Source organism: Mobula hypostoma, chromosome 8 (genome assembly GCF_963921235.1).
Source record: "Mobula hypostoma chromosome 8, sMobHyp1.1, whole genome shotgun sequence".
In the NCBI taxonomy this organism is placed as follows: Eukaryota; Metazoa; Chordata; class Chondrichthyes; order Myliobatiformes; family Myliobatidae; genus Mobula; species Mobula hypostoma.
Genome location: NC_086104.1, coordinates 35,808,426 through 35,823,442, shown reverse-complemented (window position 1 = coordinate 35,823,442; position 15,017 = coordinate 35,808,426). Strand labels below are relative to the sequence as shown.

Here is a 15,017-nt window from a genome sequence, read left to right as displayed (position 1 = left end):
ACTATAATAATATTTATTTAATACGTTTACGATAGTAATATTTGGTACAATTTCGGCCACTCATTCCTCACGATCGTGGCAACACCGTACACGGGAAAAAATAAACAAAGGGAGCAAGTTTCATTAACAGTAATTTCATGCTATTGAAATGTTCTACAAACATTTATACATCACACACGGAATTCGCAAAGAACTTTCCCGCTGTGGGTTTATCGTCGTTATTTTATCTTTAGATCAAAGTATAATTGTTCTAACAAGCTAGAATGAAAACAGATGCAGATAACGTTATTTTAAAATTTAACGACTTGAACGAGATTCATTAAATGTTTAGGTTGCGATAGGTCAGGAGCGAAATCGCATTTGAACTTTAATTATAGAGCAATTAATGGGAGAAAATACAGCTAATTGCTTCTGTATAGATATAGAAGATTGCACTTTTAAAAAATCCGTTAAATATAAATCGATTGAAGGACGAGGAGAATTGGACTATTTGCAATTAACGTGGTCTAATCCAACAGCCTGCAGGCAGATCGTGAAGGATGGAGACGGAAAAGGTTTTAATTGGGATGTTGTTCTTCATGGATTGCATTGGAAGAATGTATGACTAATCAAACAAGTTATAAGAGCACGAAATTTAAAATGAAGAACGATATATCTCGAGCCAAAAAAAAACCCCTTTATATCTGATCTTAAGATTGATCAAGGTCTGATTGATATCAAGGTAGTTGACGCTTTGACAATAGTTTTGGGGAAAAAAGGAAGACTATTCTATATTGTGACACGATGCTAATAGCCTGGAATAAGTTGCTATAAAATAGTGTTGGACAAAGATTGCTATCTTCCCTTAAGCATTTACAGCGATGAAAATGGGGGCGGGAATATATAGTGCTGAAGTCCCACACCACCAAGTTCAGGAAAAGTTACTACCCTTCAAACATCAGGCCCCTGAACTGGCATAGATAACTTCACTCACCTCAACAGTGAACTGAGTTCACAATCTATGGACTCACTTTTAAAGATACTATGAATCATGTTTTCAGTATTATTTATTTATTTTTTTTTTGAATTTGCACATTTTGTCTTATTTTGCACATTGGCTGTTTGTCTTTGTATGTAGCTTTTCACTAATTCTATTGTATTTCTTTGTTCTGCTGTGAATGCCCACAGGAAAATCTCAGGGGAGTATATGGTGACATATATGTACTTTGATAATAAAGTTCCTTTGAATTTTGGGGAGTCACTAGCACAGGAAAGGTCGTGGGCAAAATCAGGCAGTCCCAAAGTGTTTTACAGCTCTTGAAGTCACTTGAAATTTAGTCAAATGTTTTATCAATGTAGGAAGTGTCGCATCCAATTTTGCACAGAGAGGTCCAACATAAAAGCAATGATAAGAATCAAGTAATTATCTCATTAACTCTGTCATGGAGGCTGTGAAAGGAGAAAGGCTGGGTATGGGGCTCGCAATCCTATCTTGTAAAAATGATTGAAGACCACCATGCCAGAAAATCCAATTTTGTTGACACCTTTTTACTCTTCTAGAAATTAAATATTACAAAATTCCTTAATTATAAGAATCACATCCTTAAAATGGAAAAAAGTAAAAACAAAAATGCACCTTGTTTGATTAGATATTTTGATGAATTAACAGTTCAGCTGTCGAAGTGAGATAGTCATAAATTTTTGCGGAATGGAACAGAACCACTGGCCATTAACCACCCATCTCCACTAATCCTATTTCATACTTTCCAGATTCTCGTCAATTCCATCCCCCAAAGAAGCTGAGAGGCCAAGTGGTTTATGCTCTACATAATGCCTAAATACAATCTCAGCTAAAGAAAATTGATAGAATGTCTGAACTACAACTATCAACCGAAGTTTTAAACAAGAGGTGAGTAATTATTTGAGACTTAGGTAACACTGAACAGCAAAGATTTTGCTTCCTGAATACCTCTGGGTGTATGTTATGGCTTTTGGGTTGTTGATCATGAAAATCACCATGAAATTCCCCTATCACGCAACATTTTTTTATGTAATCATCTATATTTGTTATTTCAATTCATAATTGATCAGAATCAATTCAGAATAATTGACTGGGATCAGAAGTGGAGAGAGTGAAAAATTTCAAGTTCCTGAGTGTCAAGATATCTGAGGTACTAACCTGGTCCCAACATATCGATGCAGCTATAAAGAAGGCAAGGCAGTGGCTACATTTCATGAAGAGTTTGAAAAGATTTGGGCTGCAACCTAAAACACTTGAAAACTTCTACAGATGGAGGGTATTCTGACTGGCTGCATCACTGTCTGGTATGGTGGGGGGTACTTCTGCACAGAATTGAAGTAAGCAGAAGAGAGTGTAAAATTAGTCAGCTTCATCATGGATAGTATCCAAGACATCTTCAAGGAGCAGTGCCTCAGAAAGGTGGTGCCAATATTAAGGACCCCCATCACCCAGGACAGGCCCTCTTCTCATTGTTACCATCAGGAAGGAGGTTCAGAATCCCAAAGGCACACACTCAGCAATTCAGGAACAGCTTCTTCGCTTCTGCCAACCAATTCCTAAATGGACATTGAACCCATAAACACTGCCTCACTTTTTCAAAAATATTATTTCTGTTTTGCACTATTTTTAATCCATTTAATATAATATGTACTTACTGTAATTCATTTACTCATGTACTTTTTTTTCTTTCTATATTATCATGCATTGTACTGCTGCTGCTAAGCTAACAAATTTAACGACACATGCCGGTGATAATAAACCTGATTCTAATTCTGATAATTCAAGTCAATTAAAATGCTGCCCACAGTGTAACTCTTAACGTTTTCTATCTTTGGAAGCTGCATGGCAGGACAAGTTTTAGAAAGCTATAAAAGCATCATGTATACACCATTTTCTGCATTGCATTTACATTTATATTGGTATATGATCACATTGATATGCATGTTCTACGTGCATAGCATTCTGTGTGCACTTATTATAATAAAGCAATTGTATTTTCAGGAGTACTTCTGATAGCAAAACGTCTTGCCAATGTTGCAACAGCCATGATACTTCCTGTTATATTTGTGGTGAGTATTTGCTTAAATCTCAAAGAGCATGACTCCCCTAATTAAAAAAGCCTTTGAGTTCTACCTTGGGTGTGAAATTGCTGATCGAGACAAAGTCTGTACTCACATTTATTATATTCCCATTTAGACATCTTCCCTGCAAACCTTGGTGTTGTCAGTGACAGGCATGGTGAAGGATTTCTCCAGGACATACGGTCATGGAGAAGAGGTATCAGGGCAATTAGGATCCATCAAAGCTGGCTGGTTATTGTTGAACACTTAAGCAAGAAGCCTCAGACACTGAGTATGAATAAAAATCAGCAATAGAACCCTTTTAGCTTTTTATTGCAAAGAGTCAGCACCATTATGCATTTTGTGCATTATATTCAATAAAAGTTAATTTCTTGTTTCTCCAGATTCCTAAGTGAAACAAGTAGTCTGAATTTATATTTGTGTTGTGCTTCAAGTGGTCAATCATAAACACAGGATGATTCCTTATTCGTGTTCAGCTCAAGCATTCTATCATAACCCAAAAAAAATTCTGAGGAAGTAACACTTATGCAAAAATTTTTGTCCAGTGTAATCAGAGAGGCAGAGTGGAATTGCAATGACAGGTATGCTGGAAGAGCTGGATTCATGCAGGATGGAATGCCAGCAAAATAGTTTCAGGATGGAACTTAAGCTTATAGAACAGGGAGGCTAGAGATTAGGAAAGCTTTTAAGTGGTTCATTATGGAACTGAAGTGACATGGATAAGCATTTCAGTCATATTGGATGAGGTATACATAAATATTGATAATAATACTGATATGGAAGTTGACATAGAAACATAGAAAATAGGTGCAGGAGTAGGCCATTCAGCCCTTCGAGCCTGCACCGCCATTTATTATAATCATGGCTGATCATCCAACTCAGAACCCCGCCCCAGCCTTCCCTCCATACCCCCTGACCCCCGTAGCCACAAGGGCCATATCTAACTCCCTCTTAAACATAGCCAATGAACTGGCCTCAACAGTTTGCTGTGGCAGAGAATTCCACAGATTCACCACTCTCTGTGTGAAGAAGTTTTTCCTAATCTCGGTCCTGAAAGGCTTCCCCTCTATCCTCAAACTGTGACCCCTCGTTCTGGACTTCCCCAACATCGGGAACAATCTTTCTGCATCTAGCCTGTCCAATCCCTTTAGGATTTTATACGTTTCAATCAGATCCCCCCTCAATCTTCTAAATTCCAACGAGTACAAGCCCAGTTCATCCAGTCTTTCTTCATATGAAAGTCCTGCCATCCCAGGAATCAATCTGGTGAACCTTCTTTGTACTCCCTCTATGGCAAAGATGTCCTTCCTCAGATTAAGGGACCAAAACTGCACACAATACTCCAGGTGTGGTCTCACCAAGGCCTTGTACAACTGCAGTAGTACCTCCCTGCTCCTGTACTCGAATCCTCTCGCTATAAATGCCAGCATACCATTCGCCTTTTTCACCGCCTGCTGTACCTGCATGCCCACTTTCAATGACTGGTGTATAATGACACCCAGGTCTCGTTGCACCTCCCCTTTTCCTAATCGGCCACCATTCAGATAATAATCTGTTTTCCTATTTTTGCCACCAAAGTGGATAACTTCACATTTACCCACATTAAATTGCATCTGCCATGAGTTTGCCCACTCACCCAACCTATCCAAGTCACCCTGCATCCTCTTAGCATCCTCCTCACTGCTAACACTGCCACCCAGCTTCGTGTCATCCGCAAACTTGGAGATGTTGCATTTAATTCCCTCATCCAAGTCATTAATATATATTGTAAACAACTGGGGTCCCAGCACTGAGCCTTGCAGTACCCCACTAGTCACCGCCTGCCATTCTGAAAAGGTCCCGTTTATTTCCACTCTTTGCTTCCTGTCTGCTAACCAATTCTCCACCCACACCAATACCTTACCCCCAATACCGTGTGCTTTAAGTTTGCACACTAATCTCCTGTGTGGGACCTTGTCAAAAGCCTTTTGAAAATCCAAATATACCACATCCACTGGTTCTCCCCTATCCACTCTACTAGTTACATCCTCAAAAAATTCTATGAGATTCGTCAGACATGATTTTCCTTTCACAAATCCATGCTGACTTTGTCCGATCATTTCACCGCTTTCCAAATGTGCTGTTATCACATCCTTGATAACTGACTCCAGCAGTTTCCCCACCACCGACGTTAGGCTAACCGGTCTATAATTCCCCGGTTTCTCTCTCCCTCCTTTTTTAAAAAGTGGGGTTACATTAGCCACCCTCCAATCCTCAGGAACTAGTCCAGAATCTAACGAGTTTTGAAAAATTATCACTAATGCATCCACTATTTCTTGGGCTACTTCCTTAAGCACTCTAGGATGCAGACCATCTGGCCCTGGGGATTTATCTGCCTTCAATCCCTTCAATTTACCTAACACCACTTCCCTACTAACATGTATTTCACTCAGTTCCTCCATCTCACTGGACCCTCTGTCCCTTACTATTTCTGGAAGATTATTTATGTCCTCCTTAGTGAAGACAGAACCAAAGTAATTATTCAATTGGTCTGCCATGTCCTTGCTCCCCATAATCAATTCACCTGTTTCTGTCTGCAGGGGACCTACATTTGTCTTTACCAGTCTTTTCCTTTTTACATATCTATAAAAGCTTTTACAGTCCGTTTTTATGTTCTCTGCCAGTTTTCTCTCAAAATCTTTTTACCCTTTCCTAATTAAGCCCTTTGTCCTCCTCTGCTGAACTCTGAATTTCTCCCAGTCCTCAGGTGAGCCACTTTCTCTGGCTAATTTGTATGCTACTTCTTTGGAATTGATACTATCCCTAATTTCTCTTGTCAGCCACGGGTGCACTACCTTCCTTGATTTATTCTTTTGCCAAACTGGGATGAACAATTGTTGTAGTTCATCCATGCAACCTTTAAATGCTTGCCATCATCGTGATGGAGAGGAAGTGGGGTGAGTGAGGATGAACGTGCAGAGTCTGATGCTGCAGCTTCATCGGCCAGAGTCAGCACAGGGACTAAAAGAGATGATGGAGCTGTAGGACTTGGTGTTGGCAAATTGCAAATAAAAGTCATCTACACCTATCAGGGTTAGGCTAAAACAGAGAAAAGAAGGAGCCAAGGGTGTTAAGAATGTTTGGAATTAACACTACTGGGCTTCAAAGAGAAGTCATTGCTACAGTTTAATTCTGGCCACAAAAGTAGCCAACAGGGAGAGAGCGGGTCTATACTCTCTCTCTCTCTGTTGAGAGAGAGGATCAGGTGTTTTGATATAATATTTTATGAAGTTTATAAGCCTGCCTTTGAATTATCCTGCGAAAAGGATAATTAGGCCTCTGCAGCATTTAATGCAAATACTATTGTAATAGGTGTACCCACAGGAACCATCAATCAATTCCAATCATGCAGTTGACTAGTGAAAAATAAGATAGACACCTGTGTGTGTTTTAACTGATGGCAAAATCAATAACACAATTTCATCCTCTTTGGTACAAAAGTGACTCTGGAAGTCATTTTGCCTTTTAAATTATCAATGAGCAGGTGTTTCTCAGAGGATTTTAACCTATAGTATGATTTCAGCTTAATGCAATGCCAGAAGGGCAGGGTGAAGAGTATCTGTCCATCCAAGTTCTCACTTCCTTCAAGTATATCAGGAACTTTGTTCTCAGTCACTCTACGGGGGCAGTATTTGAATCTGCTCTTCCATACTGGCTTAATCTTCTAAACAGTTTAAATGTATTTCATCCATTATACATCTATTATTTTGCAAAAGACTCATTTATATTTTAAACTGTAGATTTAACACATCAACAATCTTTTCAAAATCAGTGATGCCTCCTTTAAAAATTTAAGACTATAAGACCATAAGATATTGGAGCAGAAGTAGGCCATTCGGCCCGTTGAGTCTGCCCTGCCAGTCAGTCATGGTCTGATCCAATTCTTCCAGTCGTCCCCACTCCCCTGCCTTCTCCCCATACCATTTGATGCCCTGGCTAATCAAGAACCTATCTATCTATATATGGTCATTCCCTCCATCTTCGCATGATTTTCCCATTTCCACTCTCCCGATGTTCACTTTCAAATTCTAAATCCTTCCCTATCTTTTCCATGGAGACACATGAGACTACAACTGCTGGCAGGGAAACATCAAGCTATCTGCTTAAGAAATACAACAGGTCAAGCAGTATCTGTGGAGCTGTCAATGCTTTACCTCAAAACCCTGCATTTGACAATTGCATTTTCCTCACAGATGTTATTGATCCACTGCTTCCTCTAGCAGATTGTTTGTTACCTCATCTTTTCCATAATGTTTTTGAATTACTTCTTTGTTCTTTTGAACCCTTCCAGACCAAGTGGTATTTGATGATCAGTGGCATTTGCTGTGACTGTACCCTAACCAGCTCCCCAATCTCATTAATATGGTAACACACAAAAAAATTGTTGGTGAATGCAGCAGGCCAGGCAGCATCTGTAGGAAGAGGTACAGTCGACGTTTTGGGCCGAGACCCTTCATCAGGACTCAAGGGTCTCGGCCCGAAACGTCGACTGTACCTCTTCCTATAGATGCTGCCTGGCCTGCTGCATTCACCAGCAATTTTTATGTGTGTTGCTTGAAACTCCAGCATCTGCAGATTTCCTCATGTTTGCGTCATTAATATGGTGTTTTTTTCCCATCATTCTTCACCATTAAGTAAGTAAAAGTTGTTGGTGCCAATAAATCATGTAGTGCAATTTTGAAGGAAACTATGACAGATACTGGATTCAGGAGCTAACAAATAATAGACTTTTCTGCTTAAATCAAGGAGTTGAAGAGGAGAGGGCAGTCATTATGACCCAACAGAGGTTCATCTAACTCTCGTTGGTGGTTCCTTGTAGCCCCAACTTTTAACAACATTCATCAAAAGATCTTGCTTTCCAGATCTGGAGCACTGCGCACAAAACCTAATGTTGAAAAATCAGTGAAGTCTAGGTTATAGATAGAATTGGGAATATGGATAAATCCAAACAGATGAACTCTGATACTTATGTCCTTGGTTCTCTCAAGCTCTCAGCTGTATCAGAGGCAATGCACTAGTGGGATAGTGACTAGCGGGGTACCACAAGGCTCAGTGCAGTGACTAGTGGGGTACCGCAAGGCTCAGTGCTGGGACCCCAGTTGTTTACAATACATATTAATGACTTAGACGAGGGAATTAAATGCAGCATCTCCAAGTTTGCGGATGACACGAAGCTGGGCGGCAGTGTTAGCTGTGAGGAGGATGCTAAGAGGATGCAGAGTGACTTGGATAGGTTGGGTGAGTGGGCAAATTCATGGCAGATGTAATTTAATGTGGATAAATGCGAAGTTATCCACTTTGGTGGCAAGAACAGGGAAACAGATTATTATCTGAATGGTGGCCGATTAGGAAAAGGGGAGGTGCAACGAGACCTGGGTGTCATTGTACACCAGTCATTGAAAGTGGGCATGCAGGTACAGCAGGCGGTGAAAAAGGTGAATGGTATGCTGGCATTCATAGCAAAAGGATTCGAGTACAGGAGCAGGGAGGTACTACTGCAATTGTACAAGGCCTTGGTGAGACCACACCTGGAGTATTGTGTGCAGTTTTGGTTCCCTAATTTGAGGAAAGACATTCTTGCCATAGAGGGAGTACAAAGAAGGTTCACCAGATTGATTCCTGGGATGGCAGGACTTTCATATGATGAAAGATTGGATCAACTAGGCTTGTACTCTCTGGAATTTAGAAGATTGAGGGGGGATCCGATTGAAATGTATAAAACTCTAAAGGGATTGGACAGGCTAGATGCAGGAAGATTGTTCCCGATGTTGGAGAAGTCCAGAACGAGGGGTCACAGTTTGAGGATAAAGGGGAAGCCTTTTAGGACCGAGATGAGGAAAAACTTCTTCACACAGAGAGTGGTGAATCTGTGGAATTCTCTGCCACAGGAAACAGCTGAGGCCAGTTCATTGGCTATATTTAAGGGGGAGTTAGATATGGCCCTTGTGGCTAAAGGGATCAGGGAGTATGGAGAGAAGGCAGGTACAGGGTTCTGAGTTGGATGATCAGCCATAATCATACTGAATGGCGGTGCAGGCTCAAAGGGCTGAATGGCCTACTCCTGCACCTATTTTCTATGTTTCTATGTTTCTAACCCAAGGACATGAGCAACATTATATATCAAGCCAAAGCTAGCAACATGGGTAGAATTATGGTGAACAGTGAGAAAATGTCTTCAAAAATGACATGACTGTAATATGTCACAGTGCTCAAATTTCAACCTGTAATTAATTGCAGACTGGTGCTTCAAGTAGTCAATCGATCAAGCTTTGAAACACTGAATTATATGTTACATTATAACATAAAATCATAACCTGAACTTTAATTATTATCTTAAATAAACTTAAAACTTTACCAATTGCCACTCAGTGCATGTAACTGCAAAGAAAAGTTTGATGAAAGATCATCTATCCAATATGTTAACCCTGTTTATCTTTCCACAGATGCTGCCTGACCTGCTGAATATTGCCAATATTTTTGCTTTTGGTTCAGATATCCAATAGCTGCAATTTACTTTCATATTTTGCATATTCATTTGCTCCTTTTTTAACGCTAAAATGCTGCTCTAATAAAATTAAAGTAAGTTAGTAAGTTTGCAGACTATGCTGCGATTGGTAGCATGGATAGCATAGAAGACCGACAAAGGATACTGCAGACTAGAGATCAGTTGCAAATTTGTCCTGGACAAATATGAAAAGCTACACTTTGGGAGAGCAGATGTAAAGGGACAATAGACTGTTAATGGCAAAACACTTGATAGTGTTGATGTGCAGAGGAATATTAGGATTCAAGTTCATAACTGCCTGAAGTGGCTACACTGGTTGATATGGTGGTAAAAAAGGCACATGGCTTGCTTTCCTTTATTAGTTGAAGAAATCAGTTCAAGAGTCACAAAGTTATGTTGCAGCTGTATAAAACTCTAGTTAGGCTGCCTCTGGAGCATTGTATTACAGGAAAGGTGTTGAGGCTTGGAGAAGGTGCAGAAGAGGTTTAACAGGATGCTGCCTTGATTCGATGGCATATACATTATAAAGAAAGGTTGGACAAACTTGTAATTTTTGTCTGGAGCAGCAGAGGCAGTGTAGAGTTCTAATAGAGGTTTATAAGATTATGAGATGCATCGAGTAGACAGACAGTATCTCTTCCCCATGGTTGAAATGTCTAATACCAGAAGGCGTACATTTAAAATCAGAAGTGGTAAATTGAGAAGAGATGCATGGGGTAAGTTTTTTCACACAGTGAATAGTGGTTACCTGGAATGAACTGCCAAGGGTGGAGGTGGAGGCAAATGTAATAGAAGCATTCACGAGTCAGTTGGATAGGCACTTGATGTGCAGGAAATGGAATGATCCAGACATTTTGCAGGCAGAAGGAATTAGTTTAGTTGCACATTTGATTACTAATTTAGTTTGGCACAATATCTTGGGCCAAAGGATATGTTCCTTTGCTGTACTGTTCTAATTATAATTCTATACTACTGTTTTTGAATCAAGGTAATCATAAGTATCACTGCCCATATTTTCCTATCTGTGTTTAAACTGCTTCTCTAGTTCTTTACTGATCCTTGTGGTACATCTACTGAAGGTATGTGGTTAATCTGTGGCAATCAAATAAACCGCTGGAAGAACTCGATTGCTTGAGCTGCATTTGCATGGGGGCAAAGAATTGTCGATGTTTTGAGTGAAGATCCTACATCAGGACAAATAATGAGAGGGCAGATAACAAATCTAATGTTTAGTTTTTGTGGTTATTTGTGTTTTCTTATCCAATGATTCCAGAAACTCCAAGTACATTAAATCTATTGAGACAGCGGTAGAAAATGCCAAAGTAGCATATTAGTTTTCCATGCATGCTTCCTCATTTATATTTAACTGCATATGAAAAAACATGATTGAATGGGAATCAGTGTAGAGTAGATTTGGTTTTGCATCTCATCACATTCCTCATTGAACAAGTAAGACTTAAAATTCTTTATGAAAGGATGAGCAACTAAGCAGGAGAAATAAAGAACCACTCTCGCTGTTTTGATTTGACAATAGATTTTGAAGTTTTTCCACGGGGTGGTGATGTTGAAGAGGACAATACCTAACAGGTTGAGGTGAGCCAAAGAGAATGTGGGGGGGGGGACGACGACTGAGAACTTGGGGGAAAATTCAACAAAAGAAGGTGAATTTTAATCTTGTCTTCGTACATGGGCCAAGGTGCATTAGAAAAGAAAAGACCAAAGCCCGTGTCAGACTTTATATGAATAAAATGCGGGCAATAGAGGTCACAGTTTCTTTTCCAAGAACATCAGAAGCTCCAAATACATTAAATACTGTAAACTGAACCAACAATGTTGAAGTAGCAAACTGGGATTGTGAACACTTCATTGTAAGACCCCAGGCATTTACTAGCAGAGTTATTTCAACATTTAACTATTAGGTCAGTTCTTGTTAATTTTATTTTCTAAATTTAAAAGCATACTTATAAAAGGTATGGAGATGTAGAGAAGTTAATTTCACTTCACTTCTAAAACAGAAATTCTTTAAATAAAAGGATGGACTTGCATGTTTATTGGGCTTTTCAGATCCCTTTCAGGACGTCCTGAAGCTTTTGAAGTTTACTCATCATTGTAATCTAGCAAAGGGATATTATAATTTTCTGTATTCAGTTTTACTCTCAAAAATCTGTCACCTAACAAGCGTATCATACTTATGTCATGTGTTGTTGAAAAATTATTTTAGTTATTAATAGTAAAGAAAGGTTATTTAAATAGCAATATGGGATTACACCTAGATTGTCCAGAGATTGACTCTGGCTATCTATCCTTTCTATGCCTCTAGTTATTTTATATACCTAGAGTCATATGGTAGAGTTTATTTTACCTCTTAGAGTTCATTTTATCTCTATCATATTACCTCTTGGCCTGACCAACGTCTTATACACTGTAACACTATGTTCCAGCTCTTATACTCAATGCCCTGTTTGGTGAAGGAAAGCTTCTCCTGTGCCTTCCTCACCAGGGATGTCTAACTGTGCTGCCACTTTCCAGGAACTATGTACTTGTAGGCCAACAGCTCTCTGTTCAGTAACTCTCCCCAAGACCCTGTGCACCCTGGTTTAACTTTCTTAAAATGCATGAAAGTAACCACAGTATTTATGATGTCATTTCAGTTGACTTTCTAGACAAATGGATCCCCAGAATATTCAGAACAGAGTATTAGGTAATGGTAACGTCATTGAAAATTAAGGACTGAAAAGTGGGTAGGTACAGCACTCTCTTGTTGAAACAAAGAGAATAAAAACCTTTTCTTGTAAGAGAAAGTCTTTGCACTGGTAACAATTAATCTGTTAGTTTCTAATGCTGCTCTATTTTACACTAGTCTTCCCGAGAACTTCTCCACTTTTAAATACAACTCAATGTGATATCCGTCTGTCTTCGGCGCTTGGACTTCTCGCTGCTGTTCCGTTTTGCTTTCAGTGTTGACATTACTGTGCTCCACGTCGATGTAATCGATGTGCTTAAAGATCTTCTCGATCTGCGGAATTCAAAATGGATTCGCAGTTAACTGACATGGTATTTCGGTACCGTTCGGAATATCACATTGATTGGGGTTTAAATTTACTAAGTTCACCTCAGTGTTTATAATCATTGCACTGGACAAGGCAGGTTAACCATATATGCAACTATCCCTTCAGCGATGCAACGATCCTTTAGAAATTTATTGAAGACAGGTAATATGTTCGAACAGCGGGAAGGTGTGTATTTATCTCGTACCATCGACAAAAGTTGCGGCAATTAACAATCAAGCACATTTTCACTGTATCCAGTTAAGAGCTTCTGTACCCGCTGTGTTCTAGGCTTGCATTTGGCTGATAGAGCACTATCAGTCTGAGCAAGGAGGTCGTTCACGATGGAAAAAGATTTCATTTGCAAGTTTATAGCAGATTTAAAAAAAATGTAATATGTTTGTTTCAGATACACTTCCTATCAGTTTTCTGTTTCCAATTATTCCCGACAATTATCACTTATTCAGGTAATTGCTTCCATTTTCGGCCCAGCATGTATGTTGCTCTCTGACAAGTGTCTGTCCCTACCTTCCACTAAAAAAACACCAGCTTCCTTCAGTAGGATATCCGAGGAGGCGGGGAAGCGGTTGAACATATTTAAGCAGTAAAATGCAATAAAAGTCTTAACACATTCCAAGGCTTTGTTCTCAGTAGAGTTTACTTATAGTATTAAATATTCAAAGCACATTGACACATTTGAAAATAATATTGAAGGCTCGTTGAGGGGAGACTTTTCATGGGAATGGTTTCAACATAGTTTTTGTATCAGCAGAACTGATTCCGAATCCCAGAAATAACTAATTTTTTTTCGGAGTATTTTGCATGTTTATTTCTGAAAACATACAAAGTCATCAATTTTAATTTATTTTTGTGTTCAGTGGGGTAATTATTAAGCCCTCTTGAATAATTTTAATTCCATATCAATTCAACTATTTTGGAATAGCCTCTTCCCCTCTGCCATCAGATTTCTGATTGGGCATTGAACCCATGAACACTACCTCACGACTTTTTTCTCTCTCTTTTTGCATTACTTACTTAATTTAACTCTTTTATCGTAACTTACAGTTGTTATTATTACCTATTGCATTGTACTGCTGCCACCCAGCACCCTCTTTGACTTTCTACCATTAGGCAGGAGACTCGGATGCACAAATACAAGAACGGTCAGGATGACAAACAACTTCTCCCTCAGGCCATCAGGCTTCTAAATTCCCTGCCGCATCGCCTTCGAAATGCCTCCGGTTAATCTGTCCCGTACCTTACAATATTTAATTTATGCACTTTAGTTTGGTATTAATGCGTGGTTTTTCTGTAGATTTTATCTTTAACTTCTTAAGTTGCCGTGAGCTTGTGTACTACTGTGCTTTACACCCGTCTTTGGAGAAATTAACGTCTCGTTTCCATATACATAATATGGTTATATGCATGTACATAGTTAAATGACAATTAACTTAACTTGACATATGCCAGTGATATTAAACCTGATTCTGATTCTGAATTCTGCGACACGAGGAGGGTATTTCTGCACGCCAGCCTATTGCAGTGGCATTAACAGAGTATGTGCAGTGGCGACCTGTCCTTTTCCAGCCGAATCCCTCTGTCCTGTAGAAGTCACCCTGGACAAGAAGTTTTTCAGGAATTGAAGCTTCAGAGCTTTGCACGCATTTAGCACTGGGACAGCTGTCAGAAGTAATTGCAGTTAGCGGAAAACTACAGTAGCTCAATTCAATATCCCTTCACTCAGCTCGCCATCGTAAAGCAAACCTAGTGGGGCCATAATAATCTTTAATACGAAATGGTGTACGACTTCAAATCCATTGAGGAATTAGATGTCTGTTCCCCCTCCCATCACCCACCTAAACAGACCCTTTCAGTCGAAGTTTGCAGTATTTACGTCGAAGATAAGCAATGATCATTATCGTTATGTGCCGCGTTGTATGACGTGTGCGATCGTGGTCTTGGACCAATATTGTTTTCGGCGATTTTATTTTCTGCAGAAGTGGTTTGCCTTGATCGGAGGTGGGGTGGGGTGGGTTGGCTGTGTGGGGAGGTGGCTTAGCAGGTGCTACACCTTGCCCGAGGGTGACCTGCAGTCTAGCGTAGGGACGGAGAACCTTACGTATTCTTTGGTGGAGACGTACTGTATCTCCACCCCTGCCGCCCAAAAAATAAGCAATATCATATTTAAAAATAAAAAAAATTAATTAGAGAACATTGAATTTTAACGAGAACCTGAAAGTACATTTGAGTAATACTGTTAGTCTCTTTTCTCCCTCTGCTAAGATAACAGCTTTTCTGAGTTGGAGACCACAACCAAGTAAAGGGGTTGGAACAGAAATAAAATA

At 39.6% G+C, this 15,017-nt stretch overlaps 1 long non-coding RNA gene across 1 annotated transcript; it reads left to right on the top strand.

Moving 5' to 3' along the window:
- The first annotated feature begins 1,715 nt into the window (after positions 1–1,715).
- Positions 1,716–10,719, top strand: LOC134350088 (uncharacterized). Its single transcript, XR_010018806.1, has 3 exons — positions 1,716–1,888; positions 3,002–3,069; positions 9,564–10,719. It is a non-coding gene; the product is annotated as an uncharacterized LOC134350088 (long non-coding RNA).
- The last annotated feature ends 4,298 nt before the right edge of the window (positions 10,720–15,017 follow it).